This window comes from Ochotona princeps, chromosome 5 (genome assembly GCF_030435755.1).
Source record: "Ochotona princeps isolate mOchPri1 chromosome 5, mOchPri1.hap1, whole genome shotgun sequence".
In the NCBI taxonomy this organism is placed as follows: domain Eukaryota; kingdom Metazoa; phylum Chordata; class Mammalia; order Lagomorpha; family Ochotonidae; genus Ochotona; species Ochotona princeps.
In genome coordinates this window covers 102,531,496-102,553,348 of record NC_080836.1, presented here as the reverse complement: position 1 = coordinate 102,553,348, position 21,853 = coordinate 102,531,496, and the positions used below count along the sequence as shown (strand labels likewise).

Genomic DNA, 21,853 nt, shown 5'->3' with positions numbered 1-21,853 from the left:
TCCAGTGAGACTGGCCTACATTCAGAACTCAACTAACAACACCTGCAGGCGTGGATGTGGGGAGAAAGGTACCCTCCTTCACTGCTGGTGGGAGTGTAGTCTAGTACAACCACTGTGGAAATCAGTATGGAGAGTGCATGGAGAATTGCAAATAAACCTGCCAAATGACCCAGCTATCCAGTAGCTAAGAATATACTCAGTAGAAGTGAAATCTGCATGTGAGAAGGGGATCTGTAATCCTATATTTGCAGCAGCACAATCTACAATAGCAAAGACATGGAAACAATCCAGATGTGCGTTCAAAGAAGAGTGGTTAAACAAACTGTGGTACATCTACTCCATGGAATATTATTCAGCCACTAAGAAGAATGAAATTATACTATTTACAGCCAGGTGGTCCCAACTAGAGACCATTATGCTCAGTGAAATGAGTCAATCACAAAAGAACAAATACTGTATGTTCTCTCTTATATAAGGAAAGCAGCATGGAAAGTGTAACTTCAATAATTCGATATATACTGCTTTTTGTTTGTTTGGCTGCATCCCATGTGCTTTGCTGTTTTTTATTTCACTTTTGTTTATTCCAAATAATTTCTTTTCTATTGTCAAATTCATCACTGGCTCATGGATTACACGATGGCACCATTTTTCCCAAGAGACTTTTGTGTTTCCTTTTGGTCACTCATGTGTTGGTTACTCAGTGGTGTGTTTTTGCATGGTGCTGTAATTTGTTGTTCATGTTGTTGTTGTGGCTGCTCTAACTTATACCAGTTGTCGGCCTTGTTTATGGGAATGTATAGTGATGGAGTACTGGGGGTCTACCATATGTAGATGTGGGGGAACAATGGAACATGAATCCCTGTATCCAGACGAAAGATGGATTCCCAATGAAACTCTTGGACATGTGTAGACAATGGGATGCTGGACTCTCTGACATTGTCTGTACCAGCAATGTCAGGGTACGCTAAAATAAGAGACTGATAGAATTGTGATTCCTTATGAAGGACTACACCATTGTAGTAAAATGTGGAAAATCTGTCGGGCGGTGGGAGTTTGGGTGGGGGGGGGGAAATCCCAGACTATAAGAAATTGTTCCACATAATTCAAAATTCAAAATAAAAGAAGAAGTTAATGGGCCCGGCACGGTGGCCTAGCAGCTAAAGTCCTCGCCTTGAACGCCCCGGGATCCCATATGGGCGCCGGTTCTAATCCCGGCAGCTCCACTTCCCATCCAGCTCCCTGCTTGTGGCCTGGGAAAGCAGTTGAGGACAGCCCAATGCCTTGGGACACTGCACCCGCGTGGGAGACCCGGAAGAGGTTCCAGGTTCCTGGCTTCGGATCGGCGCGCATCAGCCCGTTGTGGCTCACTTGGGGAGTGGATCATCGGACGGAAGATCTTCCTGTCTGTCTCTCCTCCTCTGTGTATATCTGGCTGTAATAAAATGAATAAATCAAAAAAAAAAAAAGAAGAAGAAGTTAAAAAATAAAATTTCACATAATTTTTAAAAAACAAGCAGTAAATTCTACAGCACAGTGAGGTGACTATAGTTCACAATACATTATATTTATTGTATAAATAATTGGTAGAAAGGAACTAGTAGGCTCAAAACATAAAGAAAAGGAAATGGGAAATTAACTCCCTGATTTGATCAGGCAACTAATTAACAGGTACACAGTTTCTCTTGCGGTGATGAAAACATTCTGGAACTAGACAGGGGTGGCGGTTGCGCAGCACGACACTCTGCTATACCGTGCTTTAAGACACCTAGGGATGCACAAGGAAGATGTCCATCTGGCTCACAATTAGCTGAAAGTCCAACATCAGGTGACCACAGCTGGTGCTCTCTTACGAAAGTCACGCCACAGCAGGAGCGCACGCAACAGGGCCTACTAAGAGCAGTAGATTAAGCAGAGACGTCAGGCTCGCTTAGGACCACACACTCTCTCGGGACTTCCAGTAAGACTAGAAACAGCCCTGGAGACAGAGAACTTCCTCCAGAACAGCAGCAAGCCCTCTTGGAAGATCCAATCACCCTTCTTAAAGGCCCTGCTACCTCAATACTGCTACCCTGGACAATCAAGGCTCAACACCAGTTTGGCTTTGTCCTGTTACTAAGTATAGCCCACATATATTTTGCATATATAATTCTGTAAATTCTCAATGTTCAATATAAAAAGAACACAATCTAAAAACAAGTTAAAACTATAAGACTTACGCAGATTTTAATTCCAGACAGAATCTCTGCCGCTGAAAATCTGCTGGACTCCACAACGTCCTCCTCAGTCGTCCCCTTGTAACAATCGGCAAAATCTTTTTATCTTTTCTTCTGAAGTTGCATTTAGCAAGAAGATACATAGGGGCAAGGCAGAGAACACAACACAGGACACTACACTCTGATAAAACTCAAACCCTGACAATTACTTCAGGAAGATCTGGCAGAGACGGCACTTGTTAAAATGCAAGAATAAAAAGGTTTACATTAAAAGCACTGCAGGAAAAAAAATGACATAAATTTAACAGTAAGAACTGGCTAAAATTCAATGAAATCTGACTGAAACCTCAGCTCTCAATTCCTTTGAGATACAAAGATGAAAGTAAGTCTAACGAGGCCTGGTGCAATGGCTCAACTGGCTAATCCTCCCCTTGTAACCGTCAGGATCCCATATCGGAGCCAGTTCATCTTCCAGCTGCTCCACTTCCCATCCAGCTTCCTGCCAGTGCTCTGGGAAAGCAGCAGAGGATGGCCCAAAGCCTTAGGACCCTGCAGCTGCATGGGAGACCAAGGAGAAGCCCTGCTCCTGGCCTCAAATCAGCTCAGCTCTGGTGGCTGTGGCCTCTTGGGGAGTGAGCCAGAGGATAGATCTTTCTCTCTGCCTCTCCTTCTCTCTGTAAATGTGTCTTTCAAATAAAGATAAATAAAATATTTTTTGAAAAAAAGCAAGTACAATAGAGGACTTGCCCTGTCAAGAGCCAGTTCGGCACAAGGTCAACACTATCCTCTTCACCAACCAGAAGTTAGAAGAAGAGGTCTGGGCTGCAAACCACCACACTATCGTGCGAGCACTCGCTTCATGACAATACAAGACCACAAAATGATTCTGATTTGCACTTCCCTGACACCAAGTGACACTGAACATTTTTTCCTATATTTGTTGGCCATCTGTATTTCTTCTTTGGAGAACTGCCTATCGAGGCCCTCGCCCATTTCTTAACTGGATTAGTTGGTTTTGTATTGTTGAATTTTTAGTTTGCTGGTATATTCTGGATATTAATCTTTGGTTGGATAAGTGGCTTTCAAATGTTTTTCCCATTCTGTTAGATGTTTCCTTCATTTTATCACTTATGTTTTTTGCTGTGCAAAAGCTTCTGAATTTGGTATAACCCCATTTGTCTAGTTTTGTTTTTTTGGGTTTTTTTTTCCCTTTTTTGATCTGTGCTTAGGGGGTCTTATCCAAGATCACCAACACCAGTCTCCTGAAATGAATGTTTCCCTTAAATTTTCTTCTAGATTTTCTTGTCTCATGTCTTAAATTTAGGTCACTGATCCATCTTGAGTTGATTTTTGCATATGGTAGGTGGTAGGGATCTAATTTTATTCTTCTAGTTTTACCAGCACTGTTTATTATATAGATTATCCTTTCTCCAATGTATGATCTTGGAACTTTTGCCAGAATCAGCTGACTATGCATGGATTAATCTCTGGGTGTTCTAATCTTTCCCCCTTGTCTGTCATTTTCCATGACAATACCATTTTTTTTATTACTATAGCTTTGCAATATGCTTTTAATCAGGTATTATGATGTTTCCATCTTGATGTTTGGTTTTCTTTCTGTTTTCTATATGATAGCTCTAGTTATTTTGGATCTTTAGTGATTCCATATGAATTTGGGTTTTTTTTCCTAACTCTCTAAAGACTGGCATTTCCTAATGATTTTACTTGTGTGTATACTGCTTTGTGAATGGGATTTCTTTCTTGATTTCTCTTTTGGCAAGTTTATTATTGACTTACAGAAAAGCTACGGGGTTGTATATTTATTTTATACCCTGGTAAGCTTATTAAGTTGGTTTATCAGATAAAAAAAAGAGAGAGAGAGAGACTACACAACAAGCCTCCAGCTGAAGCTGCATCCTGGCTGCTGAGAGGATGGGATAAGTTCTGGATAGGGAAAGATGATGTTGACGCTTTGGAAGGAATTTTATGAAAACAACATTTAAGACTTCTTACACAATAAAAAATACAACTACAGGTACTGATAGGGCAGAATTAAAAATACTATAGTAGGGCCGGCGGCGTGGCCTAGCAGCTAAAGTCCTCGCCTTGAGCGCACCGGGATCCCTTAGCGGCACCAGTTCTAATCCCGGCAGCTCCACTTCCCATCCAGCTCCCTGCCTGTGGCCTGGGAAAGCAGTTGAGGACGGCCCAAAGCCTTGGGACCCTAAACCCACGTGGGAGACTTGGAGGAAAATCCTGGCTCCTGGCTTCAGATCGGCACAGCACCAACCATTGTGGTCACTTGGGAAGTAAACCAACAGACAGAAGATCTTCCTCTCTGTCTCTCCTCTCCGTATATCTGACTTTGTAATAAAAATAAATTTTAAAAAATAAGAAACTAACTCTTAAATGATAGTACAAATAATCACTCTTAAAAAAAAGATTACACTAAAAATGTGTTGTTAATCAACAAACCTGCGGGAAATGCTATCTGTAAAGAAACTGTGAACTAATTATGCACAAAACTATACATAGCAATGAAAAAAATTGTAATAGCACATCTCTTGTATCAGAAACAAGCAAGGTATCTCAAAGGTCCACAGAAAAACGCACATTATGAAAACATTATACGTGAATTTCAAATTGTTTTGCCTCAAAATAAACTTATCCTTTAATTTCATTTACCACCAGCTTCATGACATACTCTCATATAGTTAAAATCACACAAAAGGGCCCAGCATGGTAGCCTAGTGGGTAAATTTTTGCTTTGCTTGAGCCAGGATCCCACATGGGTGCCAGCTCATGTCCTGACTGCTCCACTTCCCATCCAGCTCCCTGCTTGTGGCCTGGGAAAGCAGTAGAGGACGGCCCAAAGCCTAGGGACCCTGCACCTACGTGGGAGACCCAGAAGCAGCTCCTGGCTTCGGATCGGCTCAGCACCAGCCATTGCAGCCACTTGGGGAGTGAACTGCAGATGAAAGATCATTCTCTCTGTATATCTGACTTCCCAAATATAATAAATCTTTTAAAATATACATAGTAAATAAATATATAAAACAACATATAAAAGAGTTACGCTAAAAGCAGACATCAGAAACACTCCACAATGAATTTTATTCTCCTTTTTTGAGACCAATGTCAGGGCATAAAAAGGCAAGCCACCCTTTACAACATCAGCATTCACTACCACAGCACTCACGCCCCATGTGCACTATTTCCAATCCAGCTTCCTGCTAGCCACCCGGGGGGGGGGGACACACAAAATGGAGTTCTTAGTTCCTGACTTCAGCCCAGCCAAGCTTGGCTGCCGAGGCCACTTAGAGAACAAGCCAGGAAACAGAAGGCCTCTTGTGCTCAGCCAAGTACAGGCCTGTCTCCCATCCCCACACGCTGCAATCCACTGTTATCTCTTCCTCAGACACTTCCCATTCCTTATCGAGATGCTCGATTCTCACTGGGACTACAAGGCACATCTCAATGTTTACTGTATTCTTGGAAGCCTTTTATAATCGCACGCTGTCTTGCGATCTTGCACAAAATTCTACTCTCCCTATGATGGCTCCTTTTCTACTCTCCCAGCTTAGTTTTACACATAACCTCTCTTTAAGCAGTAAGAATAATGGAAAAGGAAGAAGAACTAGAACAAAAAATGAAAATCTGAATATTAACTGTTTGACCTTGATGAAGCCAAATGCTAAATTTCTTAAGCTGCAGGTTCCAAATACACCAAACTCTTTTGTTCTTTTAAGATCATTTTGTTTATTTGAAAGTCAGAATTACATGGCAGGGCAGAAAGAGAGTTCTTCCACCCACTGGTTCACTTCCCAGATGGCTACAACGTCCAAAGCTGAGCCAGGGCGAAGCCAGGAGCCTCTTCCAAGCCTCCAGCATGGGTAGCAGGGTTTCAAACACTTAGGACATCTTCTGCTGATTTCCCTAGGCCACTGGCAGGGAGCTGGATTGGAAGTGAAACAGCTGGGACGTAAACCAGAACCCCTAAGGGATGTCAGCATGGAGACAGCAGCTCTACCCACTGTATCGCAACACTGGCCCCAGACAAGTTATTTGAGTGTGTATGTGTGTGTGTGCACATGTGTAAGACAGCAAGTGTGGGAGAAAATAAGCTGTACAAATGTAGAGGAATAATAATAAAGGACAAGAAAATAGTAGTTATCATAATGGTATTAGTTAGCATTAGCTATACAAATTAGAGAAGTTACGAATGTAAAGACATGACATGGAATTAGAAAAAAGATCAAATTTAATCATCTAGAGATAAAAACTATGATATTTGAATTGAAAACTACATCAGATGGAACTAATAAACAGATTAGACATTGTGGAAGAAAAAAAAAGTAGTGAACTTGAACATATAGCAGAACTTGCCCAAAATGAAACAAATTTTTAAAGAAAGAACAGAGAATACCAGTAAGCTCTAGGGGAGTTCAAGCAGTCTAATATACTTATATGTGCAACTAGGATCTACAGAAGAGAGGGGCAGGGCAAGAAAAAATACTGGAAGAAATGATAGCCAAATTTTTTTCCAAATTTGATAAAACTGTAAAACCATAAAAACAAGGAATTCAATGATACAACCACAAAAAAAAAAAAAACCTGCAGTGGATACAACAAATAAAGTTGATAAAATCAGCTTAAAGGAAAAAATCTAAACAAGCATCCAGACCCCCCAAAATGCATCAAATACAAAGAAACAGAGATAAGGATGTTTGCAGGTTTCTTGCCAAAAGCAAGTGACATAGAAGACAGTGGAACAACAATTTTGTAACATTGATGGGAAAAAAAAGAAGTCCACAATTCTTTACACAACAAATACACCTTTCAACAACAAAGACATGAAAAAGTTTTCCAGGCAAAACACAAACATTTTTAGACGCGTGAAAGCTGAAGCGATCATCGGCACTGTGATTATCATTCAACGAAGACTTCAGGACAGAAAGCAACAACAGGAGACACAAACACGAATTTACACAAAGGAATAAAGAACACCAGGAAAAAGTAACTATCTTCCTGGGCAAACACAAAGTGTCCATCCTCACAATTTAAACGATAACCTTATAAATAGTAATAACAATGTGCACTTGGGATGTTATATGTAATTGGAACAAGGCTACAGTATTTCAAAGCGATAAAAGCGGATTAAGAACAAAGACAGGGCCCGGCGCGATAGCCTAGCAGCTAAAGTCTTCACCTTGCACGCTCCGGTATCCCACATGGGTGCCAATTCTAATCCCAGCAGCCCTGTTTCCCATTCAGCTTCCTGCTTGTGGACTGGGAAAACAGTCTAGGATGGCCCAAAGCCTTGAGACCCTGCACCAGCATGGGAGGCCTGGAGGAAGTTCCTGGCTCCTGGCTTCAGATCGGCACAACACCGGCCGTTGCACTCACTTGGGGAGCGAATCATTGGACGGAAGATCTTCCTCTCTGTCTCTCCTCCTCTCTGTATATCTGACTTTGTAATAAAAAATAAATAAATCTTTTTTTAAAAAAAAAGAAATATCAAGAAATCAGTAACAGAAGAAAACTTCCTCACTGATAAAAGCATATGCAAAAGATCCACAGCGATCACTTCATCGGAAGGCAGGTTACAACCGAGCACGACTGTAAACCACACTCCGCACCCAGCACTGACCGCAGGTCCCGTAACGCCCAGCCGTCTGTGCCATCGTTGGTGATGTCAGGAAAGCAAGAGCGCCCTAAGACTGAACACTTCCTCCTAATCAGGAACAAGACAAACACAGCCACTTCCATTGCTTCTACTCACAATGGAGTAACCAGAGTCAGTGCAATAAGGTAAGAAAAAGAAATAAAATAATAGAAAGGAAGAAACAGAACGTAATAATCACAGAGCACAATCTTTATATGGGGAAAAAATAAAAACTATTAAAAACTACAAAAAACACTAATTGAGTTATCCAGATTGACAGAGGTCGATGTACACAAATCATAGTTCTATAGATCAAAAACAAATAATCAGAAATATACATTTAAGAAAAATTTCAATTGTATCCAGAAACATTAAACACACTTAGGGATAACTATGACAAAAGATTACAAAATTTGTCTCCAAAATATCACTGAGACAAATGAAGAGGATATCTAAACAAATGGAAAATACAGTGTGATCATGGGTTAAAAGTCTCGACACTGCTAAGAGCGTGGTTTTCCCCAAATTAACCTATAGGTGCAACACAGTTCCCATCAAATCCTAAGCAGACTTTACATGAAGACAACAAAGACAATTCTAAAATTAATACAGAAATGAAAGACTTAAAGAATCAAAAGCAACTTAGAAAAGAACAGAAACATTGGAGAACTTCTACTACCTGATTTCAACTAACACAAGCTACGATAACCAAGTTAGTGCTGTGCTGACATCAAGTGATCACACGGAAAGTACAAAAACACAAGAGCCCAGAGATACAACCACCTTCATATTCATGGACTACTAATCTAGACATAACGGCAGGTTAGTGAAGTCATCTTTTTAACAAACAGTGTTAGAACAACTATATTGAATATTTTTTTTAAATGAACTTGGATCGCCATCTTCCACCATCTAAAACAGAACAATCAACTCAACCTGGACCACAGATCTAAACAGAAAAGCAGAATATAGAATGTAACATCAGTTAGGGAAAAATTTATTAAAGCCACAAAGGCTTTCTAAAAATATATAAATTGGACTTAGATTAGAAACTTAAGGAGCAGGCACAGCAGTCCAGCTCAGCCGGCTGACTGGGATTCCTGCATTCAACAACAGAATGCCTGGTCCAACTCCCTCAGTACCCGGACAAGCACTGCACACCTGCTCTCACCCTGATCCCTCAGTACCCAGACAAGCACTGCACACCTGCTCTCACCCCTGATCCCTCAGTACCCAGACAAGCACTGCACACCTGCTCTTACCCTGATCCCTCAGTACCCAGACAAGCACTGCACACCTGCTCTCACCCCGATCCCTCACGACTCAGACAAGCACTGCACACCTGCTCTCACCCCGATCCCTCAGTACCCAGAAAAGCACTGCACACCTGCTCTCACCCCTGATCCCTCACGACTCAGACAAGCACTGCACACCTGCTCTCACCCCTGATCCCTCAGTACCCAGAAAAGCACTGCACACCTGCTCTCACCCCTGATCCCTCAGTACCCAGACAAGCACTGCACACCTGCTCTCACTCCTGATCCCTCACGACTCAGACAAGCACTGCACACCTGCTCTCACCCCTGATCCCTCAGTACCCAGACAAGCACTGCACACGTGCTCTCACCCCTGATCCCTCACGACTCAGACAAGCACTGCACACCTGCTCTCACCCCTGATCCCTCAGTACCCAGACAAACACTGCACACCTGCTCTCACCCCTGATCTCTCAGTACCCAGACAAGCACTGCACACCTGCTCTCACCCCGATCCCTCAGTACCCAGACAAGCACTGCACACCTGCTCTCACCCCTGATCCCTCAGTACCCAGAAAAGCACTGCACACCTGCTCTCACCCCTGATCCCTCACGACTCAGACAAGCACTGCACACCTGCTCTTACCCCTGATCCCTCAGTACCCAGACAAGCACTGCACACCTGCTCTCACACCTGATCCCTCAGTACTCAGACAAGCACTGTACACCTGCTCTCTTTACCAAGTCTAAGGAGAGAATGAAACAACCCCTCTCATTAGAGGAGTTCTAAAGAGGCACCTAACAACACTTCTTCAGTTTGCATTACATAATTTCCTGCCTTCTGTTCAGGTATTCTGAGGTCCAACAATTACTTTCCTTCCTTTGAAGTATTTTCTAATCCTCGGGAACAGGTAACTTCCTGCTTTAGCAGCCTACTTCATTACTCATCTTCCTCATCTCTCCTGTGATGTTTATGCTGCCATTTTCATAGCCATATACAGTGAGATACAAACACTGCAATCAGAAATGAATTTAGGGAGACAACATGAGGCAGCAGGTTGTAGAATCAGACAGATGTAGATCCACACTTTGTTTCTAACGCTTGTAAAATAAGGCTTACGTAGTCTCTGGTTTCAAAAGCTTTTGTGGTAAGAGTTAAATCACTGGCATTATAAGATCTACCCAGGCACAAGACCTTCCATAAACGCTAGCCTTCCTCTTCCCTTCCCCTGCGTGGTATCATGAGACTTTCTCACTGTACTTTGCACCCATGGAAGGCCCTCCCTGCCAGCACAAATCCCGTCGCTTGTCTGTATGTTATTCATACCTGAATTATTCACACTGAGTAACAGGAAGCCTGTTATTGGGGGACAAGAAAGGAATCAAAAGAAGTTGGACTGGGACAAAAGATAGCAACTGAGAGAAGGCCCCCTCTCCAAAGGGACAGGAGCCCTCCTGGGGACAAGGGGCTGGCGGGTGGAGAAGCCAGCACCATCTCTGACCCAGTGGCATCGCCCCACTCTCCTGTAGAAGAGGAGCCCTCCTGGGGACAAGGGGCTGGCACTCTCTCCGCCCAGCATCATCTCCAGCACCAGCCAGCCTTCCTGCCCAAGGCGGCAGCGCTGACTCCAAAGTGCCCGAGTCCCACAGCTGCAGCGCTGGAGGCTGAGGGGGTCTCCTGCAGGAGCCACAGCAGCATCTTTGGACAGTACTGCAAAGGGCCCATCCTATGCAGAAAACCCCCTGCAGTCACCTGTCACCACTGTCACGCTCAGTGTCCTCAAACTGCAGAGAGTCTGCCTCTGTCAGCTTTGATGGATGCGAGGAGACCACCAGGAGAGCAAGTTCAGACATTCTGATGCAAAAATGGTCACAAAAGGCTGATGATGGCGGGAAAGGCTCCCACAATACAAACAGAAAAAATAAACTTTCAGTTAAATGGTGATTCAGTGACATTGTTGGTTTGCACAACAAATTAGCAAGCCAACTTTTTACATGTCAGTTATGTTGTGCCACCAACTCTAGAAAACAGTAGGTATGTGAGGCCAGCACCATGGCAGGCTAATCCTCTACCTTCAAGTGCCAGCATCCCATATGGGCACCATTTCCTGTCCTGGCTGCTCCACTTCCAAACCATTTCCCTGCTGTGGCCTGGGAAAGCAGCTAACAAGGCTGAAGTCTTTGAGACCCTGCACCTACACAGGAAACTCAGAGGAAACTTCTGGCTTCAAGTCGGCTCAGCTCAAGCTATTGTGGCCATTTGGGGAGTAAACCAATGGATGGAAGATCTCTTTCTCTCTCTCTCTCTCTCTCTTTCTCTCTCTCTCTGTAAATCTGCCTTTCAAATAACAATTTGGAAACAAAAAAAGTAAAGTTGGGCCTGGCACAGTAGCCTAGTAGAGTCCACATCTTGCATGCATCCAGATCCCATATGGGTGCCTGTTTGTATCCCAGCTGCTCTACTTCCCTTCCAGCTCCCTGCCCATGGCCTGGGAAAGCAGTCGAGGGTGACCCAAATCGTTGGAACCCTGCACCTGTGTGGAAGATCTGGAGGAGGCTCCTGGCTCCTGGCTTCGGATCAGCTCAGCTCTGGCCACTGCAGCCACTTGTGGAGTGAACCAGCAGATGGCAGATCTTTTTCTCTGTATCTCCTTCTCTCTTTAATCTGACTTTCCAATAAAAATAAATCTAAAAAAAAAAAAAAAAACCAGTAAGTTTGACCAAGGTCAAACTGGGTGACAAAGATTCATCACCTGCTGAGTTCACAGCAAAACTGCCAGCAGCTCTGGAAGATATTTTCAAAGAACAGTAAAATGTCCAACTTTACTCCAGGAGCCTGACTGGAGGCAGCTCTTGGCAAGTTCACAGCTGCCCAGGAAAGCTAACACACAGGCTCTGAACAGAGCAGGGATACGAGGCCAGCAAACGAGGCTGCTGCCCGTCAACGTCGTGGCCATCAAGATACCCCACGTGGTGTGCAGTCTGCAGGAAAGCGCCAGCGGGCCTAGGCTCTGAGTGGCCTAGGTGAAGGTGAGGATGTGCTCTGCGGACCTTCCCGCCAACACAGCTGCCAGCGCTCACAGTGCTGCCCTGCCCCGAATGCTGACGGGACTGCTTTATTGGGGCTTCGTCCCAGCGCACTCAGCGTTTAAGATGGACCCGTTACATCAGAAACAATCTTTCACTGCCTTTCACGTGTTTTTGGAACTACTTAATGAACACATTCATCTTATTCCTGTAACGAAAGTTGTGTTTGATCACTGAATGAAGTGCTGGCAGAAATGGGAAGACACTCAAATCTCTTTGCTCAAAAGAACAAAAAATAAATAAATAAACAAAATAAAACATAAAACTGAAGCCAACACAATGGCTCCTAACAAACCAGATAAAATACAGCAAACTACGAATGAGACAAGAGAATGACAGGCAGGACAAAGTGATGTTGAACAGGTCTCTGAAGTGACTGGAAAAGAAGTGGGAAGACTGGAGAAAGAACTGAGGGAAGGATTTTAAAACTGCTATCAAGTACTTGGAATCATTAGGACGAACACAGCAACAGCTGATAATGCACTACGAGGCACGACCTATGACGCTACACGGCGCTGACGCTCTTGCCTCGCAATACAACTGCTCCTGCTAAGATCTCGGGAGTTTGTTTCACTGAGGCTGAATTCCACAACAGAATCATTTAAAACCTTCCTAAAAAAAAATGTACTAGATATTTTAGGAATCACATGTGCAATCTCTTGCTCAACTGGACGCTATTGTGTCTTAAACATTGGCACTAAAAAGGGCACACCGCAAAGTCAAAAAATTGTACAATATTTTTGTTACAGTGGTCTACATTTTCACCCTCATTATAAAGCAAATGTTTCACACAGTGATTACTGTCCACTTCAAAGTTTCATGTACAGAAGTTTATTCCTTTTCAACAATATTTTTGAGATAATATTTTATGTTACACTCAGATTTAATGACTTTGCTAAACAGAGTTTAACAAATAAAATGGGTTCGGGCCTTGGGTTTGGGGGCAAGTGCTGCTCCTCACAGTGTGGCGGCTGTGGGGGGTGCCCCTGCCGGGTTGGACCCAATGCTGGGGGCTCACGCCAAAGACACTGCCACAAGGCAGTGAACGAGTCCTCGGCCTCACCCAGGACCCAAGAGAGCTCTTTCCTCAGGGTAAGTGCGCCATGAGGGAACTTGGGAACTGGGTTAAAATTCCTAGTTCCGCCCAGCTGCTAATATCTTGCGGCTAGGTGAGTTTGGGAGGGGTTCGGGCCTTGGGTTTGGGGGCAAGTGCCGCTCTTCACAGTGTGGCAGCTGTGGGGGGTGCCCCTGCCAGGTCAGACCCAATGCTGGGGGCTCACGCCAAAGACACTGCTGCAAGGCAGTGAACGAGTCCTTGGCCTCACCAGGTGCCAGGCTTTGCCTGCTGGCCGCCCGGCAGCCTGCTCTGGGGTTTTTTAAGATATGTTTGCTGCCTGGGGACACCCATGACTAAATCCAATTTTAGTGTAGGTGAGTAGTGAATCTTGGGTGATTCCCAGTGACAGGGTCATGGAAGGTTTAGGCATGCGTGGGGACAGAGACCTGGTGGTTTGGAGGGAAGTACCCAGGAGACAATTACGGTTAGTCAGATACACCAACCCAATTCAGAATACAGAAATGGCCTGTTTGCCTAGAACATCACTGATCGTCACACACCAGCCCACACCAATACTATGGATGGGGGCCTCTTTGGCAGTGATGGGTACCATTACCCAACTGTTGGTGGAGTGGTGGAGTGGTCACATTTGGCAGTGTCAAGACTGTATCCAGCACGCGAGAGAACTTGGTCTGGGGGTAGACTCTATGGGGTTGTGTGGGCCCAACCTTGCGGAAATACAAGGTTGAGGTTCCCACCAAGGGGTGTGTGTGCTGGAATGGGGGCTGCGTTCTATCTGGGAAACAGCTGCAGTCATCCGAGGCACTAGTGTGGGCTGGGATTTGATGCACCAGGCCAGTTCAGACCCCAACACCAACTGGTGTCATGGAGGACCAGGGTAGATGTGGGACTGACTAGGCTGGGTCTCAAGCCCCTACTGAGCCATGTGTGAGCTGTATGTGGGTATGGACGAGCCATGGCTGGGCTGAAACATCCAACAACAAGAACCAGAATGGGGTGAAAGCCAGCCAGGAAAAGCCACTGTTCCTGCTAGCACAGGAGGTAAACTGAGTAGGGCTGGCTCAAGGACCCCCTGGTATGTGCAAAATCTGGCATTGGGAGGGGTTCTGATGGAGGAGCCTGGGCAACTCCTCTGGCAGGACACAGTCCCTGCAGGTAAGCGCAAGAAGCATGATAGGAAACAGCCCAGAATAGGCCTTGGAAAGTTTCCCACTGGCACACATTGGCATGGGTCAGGGGCAGACCAGGCTGAATCAGTTCATGTCATACACTGGCAAATCCAAACACCAGAACAGAGTGTGGGTCGAGCCAGGTTTGGTTGCGACAAAACCAGTACACATTATGGAATGCCAGGGTGAGGTTGCCTGTACTGAATTTGACTGCAGCACCCAACCAGCACACGTGAGATCCAGGAAAGGAGGGACAGAACTGGCAGGGATATTAAGGGGCTGGTCCCCTCGCCGGACAGCTACTCCCACTGGAGAGCGTGGGCTGGGATGGGGACAGACCAGACTAAGCAAGGCTGCAACACCTGTGCGTCTCATGTGGACTAGATCAGGGAAAAGCCAGGCTGGGCTGATTATTCCTGTGGGTGCAAGTATAAATTAGAGCGGGTGAGGGATGTTTGGGCTTGGCCGCAGCATCAGCTGGCAGAAGCTGGCACTGGGGACTAATTCTGTCAAGTCAAATCACAGAACCACCTAAAGAGTGCATAAACTGGGACTGAGAGAGACCTGGGAGAGAAAAAGTGGGTTCCCCCTTCCTGGGTCACTACTCCCACGGGAGGGCATGAAAACTAGGACGGGGGCTGGGGTGGCTAGACAGAGAGGCACTCAACAACATCCGTGAGGGCTGGATGGTTGAGTTGGTTAGATGGAACTAAGCTTTAATACCCATTGACAAGAGCCAAATGGGATGAGGGACAGACTGGTCTACTGCTACACATACTGGCAAACCATGGTGGGGATGGGCCTGATGCGGGTTATTGTGGGTCGCCCCGACTAGGCTGCAGCTCCCACTGGTTTATGTGAGGGCCGAGTATGTACTGCGCAGAACCAGACTGGACTGCAACACCCATTAGTTCCAGTGCAAGTTGGGACTGAAAACAGAACCAACCCAGCAATTGCAACCACCAGCTGATCGAGGTGATGGGCTGTGCAGGGCCCTGTGCTTGCTAGAACATACAAGAATCTGGTCTGGGAATACCTCAAGGTTTCTTTGGAGATCTCCCCAATCGAACTGCTGGACTCAGAATCCTAACCAAGAAAAGACAGAAGACAGAACACGTCAATCATTCATCTCAGCTATATGTTGGCAGCGAAATATGGGGCAAACGGAGACTTTATGATGGACCATATCAATCAGTGGACGACCCCATCGAGCGAAACTGGCAGCGATTCATAACTGGAGAACTATTAAAACCACTTGAGCAAGGATCTCAGAGCATGCCCCACATCTGGGACTTGGGGTGGGCGGGAAACTGGGTGGGGCTTCTCCCTCAATATCCCCCTTTACCTCAGATACATGATGGAAACAATATGGACATAATAGTATTACCCACTTCCCTATCCCCTTGAACCTTTTTTTTTAACTGCAATTAACTATGTAAAGATTGTCAACAACAATACAATACAATACAATACAATAAATAAAACGTAATAAGGCCATGGTCCAGTGGAAAACTAGGCAAGGTCTATAAATAATTCAAATGAAAAGATGTTCAACTTCACTCATACAAACTTTAACGTAGTCATAAAACCATTGATACCATAGCAGTATTAACTGGATGTCCTCCAGTTCCAACCACTGAGCAGCAAATAACAGAATTTCAACCTTTCTTATTATAGCTGAATAATAACCTATGTGTGCTGCTTCTAGTCCTGACTGTTCCACTTCCAATTCAGCTTTCTGCTAACAGCCTGGGAAAGCAGAGGAAGATGGCCCAAGCACTTGGGGGACCTGGATTTGGCCACCTGGGGAAGGAACCAATGGATAAAACATATCAATCTCATTCTCAGAAGCACAAATCTTTCCCTCAAAATCAACCAACCTGACAAGGATGATGCACCAGGATGATGCACCAGGATGATGCACTAGGATGATGCACCAGGACGATGCACTAGGATGATGCACCAGGACGATGCACCAGGACTACGCACCAGGACGATGCACCAGGACGATGCACCAGGATGATGCACCAGGACGATGCACCAGGACGATGCACTAGGACGATGCACTAGCATGATGCACCAGGATGATGCACCAGGAGGATGCACCAGGACGATGCACCAGGACGATGCACCAGGATGATGCACCAGGAGGATGCACCAGGACGATGCACCAGGACGATGCACCAGGATGATGCACCAGGAGGATGCACCAGGACGATGCACCAGGACGATGCACTAGGACGATGCACTAGCATGATGCACCAGGATGATGCACCAGGATGATGCACCAGGACGATGCACTAGGACGATGCACTAGGATGATGCACCAGGATGATGCACCAGGATATTTGGTTCTGATATTTTTTCCACTGGATTTTCAACAGAATTTCAAGGAAAGCTAAGAACATGTGATATGAACAAACACATGCACTAAAAAAGGCATTAGGTACAAAACAGGACAGTCCAAGTCTGAACACAAAAGGAAAAGACTTCCCAGCTGTACAGCAGGTGCCTGAAACCCAGGACGTTCTAGTGTTCAGATGCAGCAGCCTTCTCGGCGGTGAAACTCCCAAAGATGAAACGCCACAGACTCCCTGAGCACACACTGCTGCCCGGGATGGTGCTACGAGGACAGGGCCATCACTCCTGCGTTCCACCTGCAGCTGCCAATCACAAGCAAGGGCCAGCAGCAAAGGCCCAAGAGGTGGTCCCAGAGACCCCAACTCATTGCCTGTCTGTCCTCTGACAAATCACTGACACGCGTGCAGTACTCAGGGGTCTGATCTACACCAGAACACAGTGATTGTGAAGGTCTCTTCCCCTGTGGGACCAAAGCCCGGGAGAGGAGTCATGTCTTTAACAACTGGTAGATTTGGGGGCTAGTATAGTGGCTCAACAGGTTAATCCTCCTCCTGCAAGGACTCTGATCCCAAATGGGCGCTAGTTCAAGTCCCAGCTTCTTCACTTCCCATCCAGCTTCCTGCTTGTGGCCTAGGAATGCAGCAGAGGAGTCCTTGGGGCCCCGCACCCATATGGGAGACCTCAAAGAAGCTCCTGTCTCCTGGCTTCAGATCGGCTCAGCTCCAGCCATTAAGGCCATTTGAGGAGTGAACCACCAGATGGAAAATCTTTTTCTCTGCCTTTCCTTCTCTCTGTAAATTTGTCCCAAGGCTTTGCGTCATCCTCTATTGCTTCCCCAGGCCATAAGCAGAGAGCTGGATGGGAAATGGAGCAACCAGGACATGAACAAGCATCTAGCTGGGAATCCAGCACTTTCAGGTGGAAGATTGGCCAATTGAGTCATTGTGCTGGGCCTGTGGTTAGATTTTTTTTTCCAAGATTTACTTATTTATAGTGTAAAGTCACATATAAAGAGAGGAGGCGAGACAGGAAGACCTTCTGTCTGCTGAATTACTCCCCAAGTGGCCACAACTGCCGGAAGTGAGCTGATCTGAAGCGAGGAACCAGGAGCCTCCTCCAGATCTCCCATGCAGGTACAGGGTCCCAAGGCTTTGGGCCTTCCTCCACTGCTTTTTCCACAAGCAGGAAACTGGATGGGAAATAGAGCAGCTGGGATATGAACCAGCATCCTTATGGGATCTGGGTGCATGCAAGATGAAAACTTCAGCCACTAGGCTACTATACTAGACCCTCCCATGGTTAGTTTTTTAAACACAATTTTAAAATGGAGAAAAAGAGGCAAAGTCACCGAAAGTAGCACGCTAGTTGTCACACTGATAAGAACACACTTAAAATCAACTATATCCTAATGACCAAGCCCAATCCCTAAAACCTTTTCTACAAAAAAATAAAGACACATCTCGCTAGCAGGACATTGAAGGGTCTCCAACTGCAATATAACACAACATGAGGGAACACACTAAAGAAACAGGCTCAGAAACCAACAGACGCTATGCAACAGTAGAAACACAAACCAAGTTACACAAACACAATCCAACTCTTCATCCCTATGCAAAATCCAGCCCATGTTCCCAAGAAAAACCCCAGATGCTTCTCTCACTCAGATGATAAAGAAAAACTCTTCCTTCTGCCTCCCGAGGCCCTGGCCCCTGACCCCCATCCTGACTCTGTCACTCCCTCCATCTCCCGAATGAAGTCCCTGGCCCTCTCTCTGGACCCTGCTACTGGCTCCGACTGGAGCATCCTTCCTTTCCAATGTCACTTCCATGGCTCCCCTAAGACACGTACCCGTCCACAGTTTTATAATCACATGATTATCTGAACATCACCTGCTGAGAACCAGGACCCTCCCTCCAATGCCAACCACAGCACCTGGTACCAATAAACACTCACAGAGCTGTTGAACAAATGAATAAACAAATGACAACCCTACAAAAGTTTAAAAAAAAAAAACTCAAGAAGTTCCCTATTATTGAAAGCAATTGAATCTAAAATCCTTATTAAACCAAGAAGGAAAAAAGAAAATAGTAGATGCAGATGTCTCACCAACTCGCCCCGGCCCTTCTTTCTGCTGACTGGAGTAGACTTGACCATACACGCAGGTGCACAGCCCAAAGACCAAGCAATTACTAGCCGCTCAGTGACTACTGTGTGCGCCATTTCCCCACAGAAACTGCCACATGGGAAACATCTAGAAACACCAAAAACACAAAGGGCAATCTTTCACAAGACATTTCAAAGGATGAAATAGAAACTAATTTCCAACTACACTACTTCATCTAAACCTGAGAACAACTACAGAAGCAAAAAGAACTGCCAAACAGCAACGCCTCCTTTTCTCCTTTTTGAGAAATTTGTACCCAGTGTTTGCAAAACCTCAAAGCATCCTGGAGCTTTAAACAGGACTTCAGGACTCCAAACCCTTGAGTTTAAAACATAAAGAGAGGAATCACTTAAGACACGCTCTCACTGCCCCCACTACAAACACAAACTGCCCCCGTAGAACCAAGTAACTGAAAAGTCCAGCACTGGGGCCGGTTCACCCTCCTGACCGACTGCAATGCTTCCTGTGTACAGCGCACAGTCTGCGCTTCAACAGGTGCCACTGCCTTCCTTTCCAAATTATGCAGCAATGTACGGTCTAGATCTCTTTCAACTGCATGAAACATCGCAGGTGCTTGACGGACAGTCATGGACCAGACATGAACCACAGATGGGGCAGGGGAGCAGAACCTGCAGCTTCGTCCTAAACAATGGCCTGCCCGCTGTAGCTCCCTCATCTCTGGGTTCCGCTCCGCTCCAGGTGAGCGGCTCTGTTCCCACTGGGCTAACAGGTGTTCTCCCTGGCACTGCCACACAATCAATGGAGGGAGAGTGTCCAGAGCCAAGGCTGTGGAGTTACCCAATGGAGGGTAGAGGCAGCAGTTGCTCCTACTTCCTTCGGGGTTGTCAATGTCCCCTGAGATCGTCCCGGGGGTTGGGAAGATGGACAGAGTAACTGAGATAACACCCACCACCACCACACTCACACACTCCCTCGCAGCGGGCAGGCTCGCTCCCTGGAAAGGAGTCTCTCCTAGGGCAAAAGAGCCAGCCAAGCCGACAGTGTGGACGCGGTGCTGTCCAGCCCCGGGCACCGGGCTGGGACCAGGCGCCCCAGGAACCCCAGCCTGGCGAGGCGGCGCCGCCTCGGCCCACGCGTGCCTTGCTTGTGGCCACGCGGTCCTGCCCCGGGGACGTGGGGAGCCGGGGGTCGGCGGGTCCCACTGTGGGGCGTGGGTGGGCCAGGGAGCGACCCCGAAGATGCAGGACCTCACAGCCCCAGCCCCGGGGAGGCAGCCGGCGCCGCGGAGCCCTGGGGGCCAGCCTGCCAGGCGGGTCGCAATCGGGGCGAGCGGACCGGGGTGGGGGGACGGGGCAAGGAGGGCCTCACCGTGGTTCCCGGGAGGCCGGCGCCGCTGCGGTCCCGCAGTTGCTAAGGAGAATGCTCTTCCGGGTCACGGGCGCAGCGTTCGAGAGCGCCACGGCGGCCGGGTGGGGCCAAGAGCGAAAGCGCGACGGGTTGAGTGCGCGGCGGGCGCGGACGGACCGGCGCGGGGCAGGAGTAAACCTGGGGCGTGCCTGGCCTCCTCCACGCCCCGGCCCTGGCCGCGTTTATGCGATCAAGTCGGCACGCTAGTCCCTTCGACTCAGCCCTCGTTGTTGGACACCTGCTCAGGGCCAAGCAGCATGGCAGCTCTGCCAGTGCCGAGATGGGTGACTCAGGGCTGGTAGCTGAGCCTGGCAATGAGGGAAGCTCCCCAGAAACGGAGGGAGAAAACTCAAAGCAGGAGGAAATAGTGTTTGAGGTTAGAGAGTTGACCCAGTTGGAGATAACCCATAAAAAGTTCAGTGTGGCCTGCCCAGAGACGGACTCTGGGAGACTCCAAGGTTGTTAAAGGTGTGCAAAGGGGAAGAAACCCTCACGTAGCAGCCCGAATGTTCTAGCAAGCAGGAGATGTAAGCGTGTCTGTGGGGAGTGCTGGCCGTTATCAGCTGCTCTGCAGAACAAAGTGTTTAGGAGTGCTTATAAGGAAATCCATGAGCAGTGGCATGTCAGAGTCAGCCGTGGCTGAGATCCACGCAGTGGAGTCCATCACCATGGGCTAGGCCACGACAACTGGGGCAAGGAAAGAATTCACCAGAACAGTTAGCAGAGCAGAGCTGGACATCAGCACCCTCTAAGGAAGACATGGGTAGTACAGTGGATATAACCCACCCCACAGCATCCGCACAGACTGGCACACAGCACCTGTTGTAAAGTTCGATAATTTGTTGGAGGGTGGAGACAGTACAGCTCCTTCCTAGCTGGAATTCTGGGTGTTTCAGGAGAGGGAAGGTTGTTACTGTTAGTGATGGGCATATTTTTAGAGAGCTGTGTGGAATTGTGGGTAAGCACTGCACATCCAGAGCCAAACAGGCACAGAGGGTTCCAGCAGATGTGCTTTGTCTGATGTTGGTCTCTGGTTGACAGATGACCAATTAACAATACAAAAGCTCTCCAGAGATGCCCCCCTCCAAGACTCAGAATCTGAAGAGAGGATCAGAACTACGTCGCCCTGCTGGAGAAATGAGCTGTGAAATAAGCCATATATGCTTCCTCCACCGGAACTCTGTTTGGCACTGGGAGGCACTGTGTACGTGTCTTAGTCTGAGCTGCTATTACAAAATACCATACACAGAGGTGGACTTAAACAATAGCATTTTAGTATATGTGCTGCCGAAGCAAGCACTAAACAATAGCAATTTATAGCTCACAGGCAGGCTGGCGTCCAGGGTCAGGGTACCAGGTCAACATCCATTTCCTGGTTTTTGTCATATCTAGTTAGGGAGAGGCCAGCTCGCTCTCTGGCTTCTGCTGAAAGTACTAGTTCCACTGGGCCCAGTGCAATGCCTCAATTGGTTAATCTTCCACCTCCAGGCAC

The 21,853-nt window shown here is 46.8% G+C and overlaps 1 protein-coding gene across 1 annotated transcript in view; it reads right to left on the bottom strand.

The window, feature by feature from the left end:
* The window catches only part of DIS3L2 (DIS3 like 3'-5' exoribonuclease 2), a 371,962-nt gene extending 351,512 nt beyond the window's left edge, over nucleotides 1-20,450 (bottom strand). Inside the window, exon 1 of the mRNA XM_058665113.1 lies at nucleotides 20,323-20,450. The gene's annotated coding sequence lies outside the window, so the exon portion shown is untranslated. The remainder of the gene's footprint in view (nucleotides 1-20,322) is intronic.
* Between the last annotated feature and the right edge of the window lie 1,403 nt (nucleotides 20,451-21,853).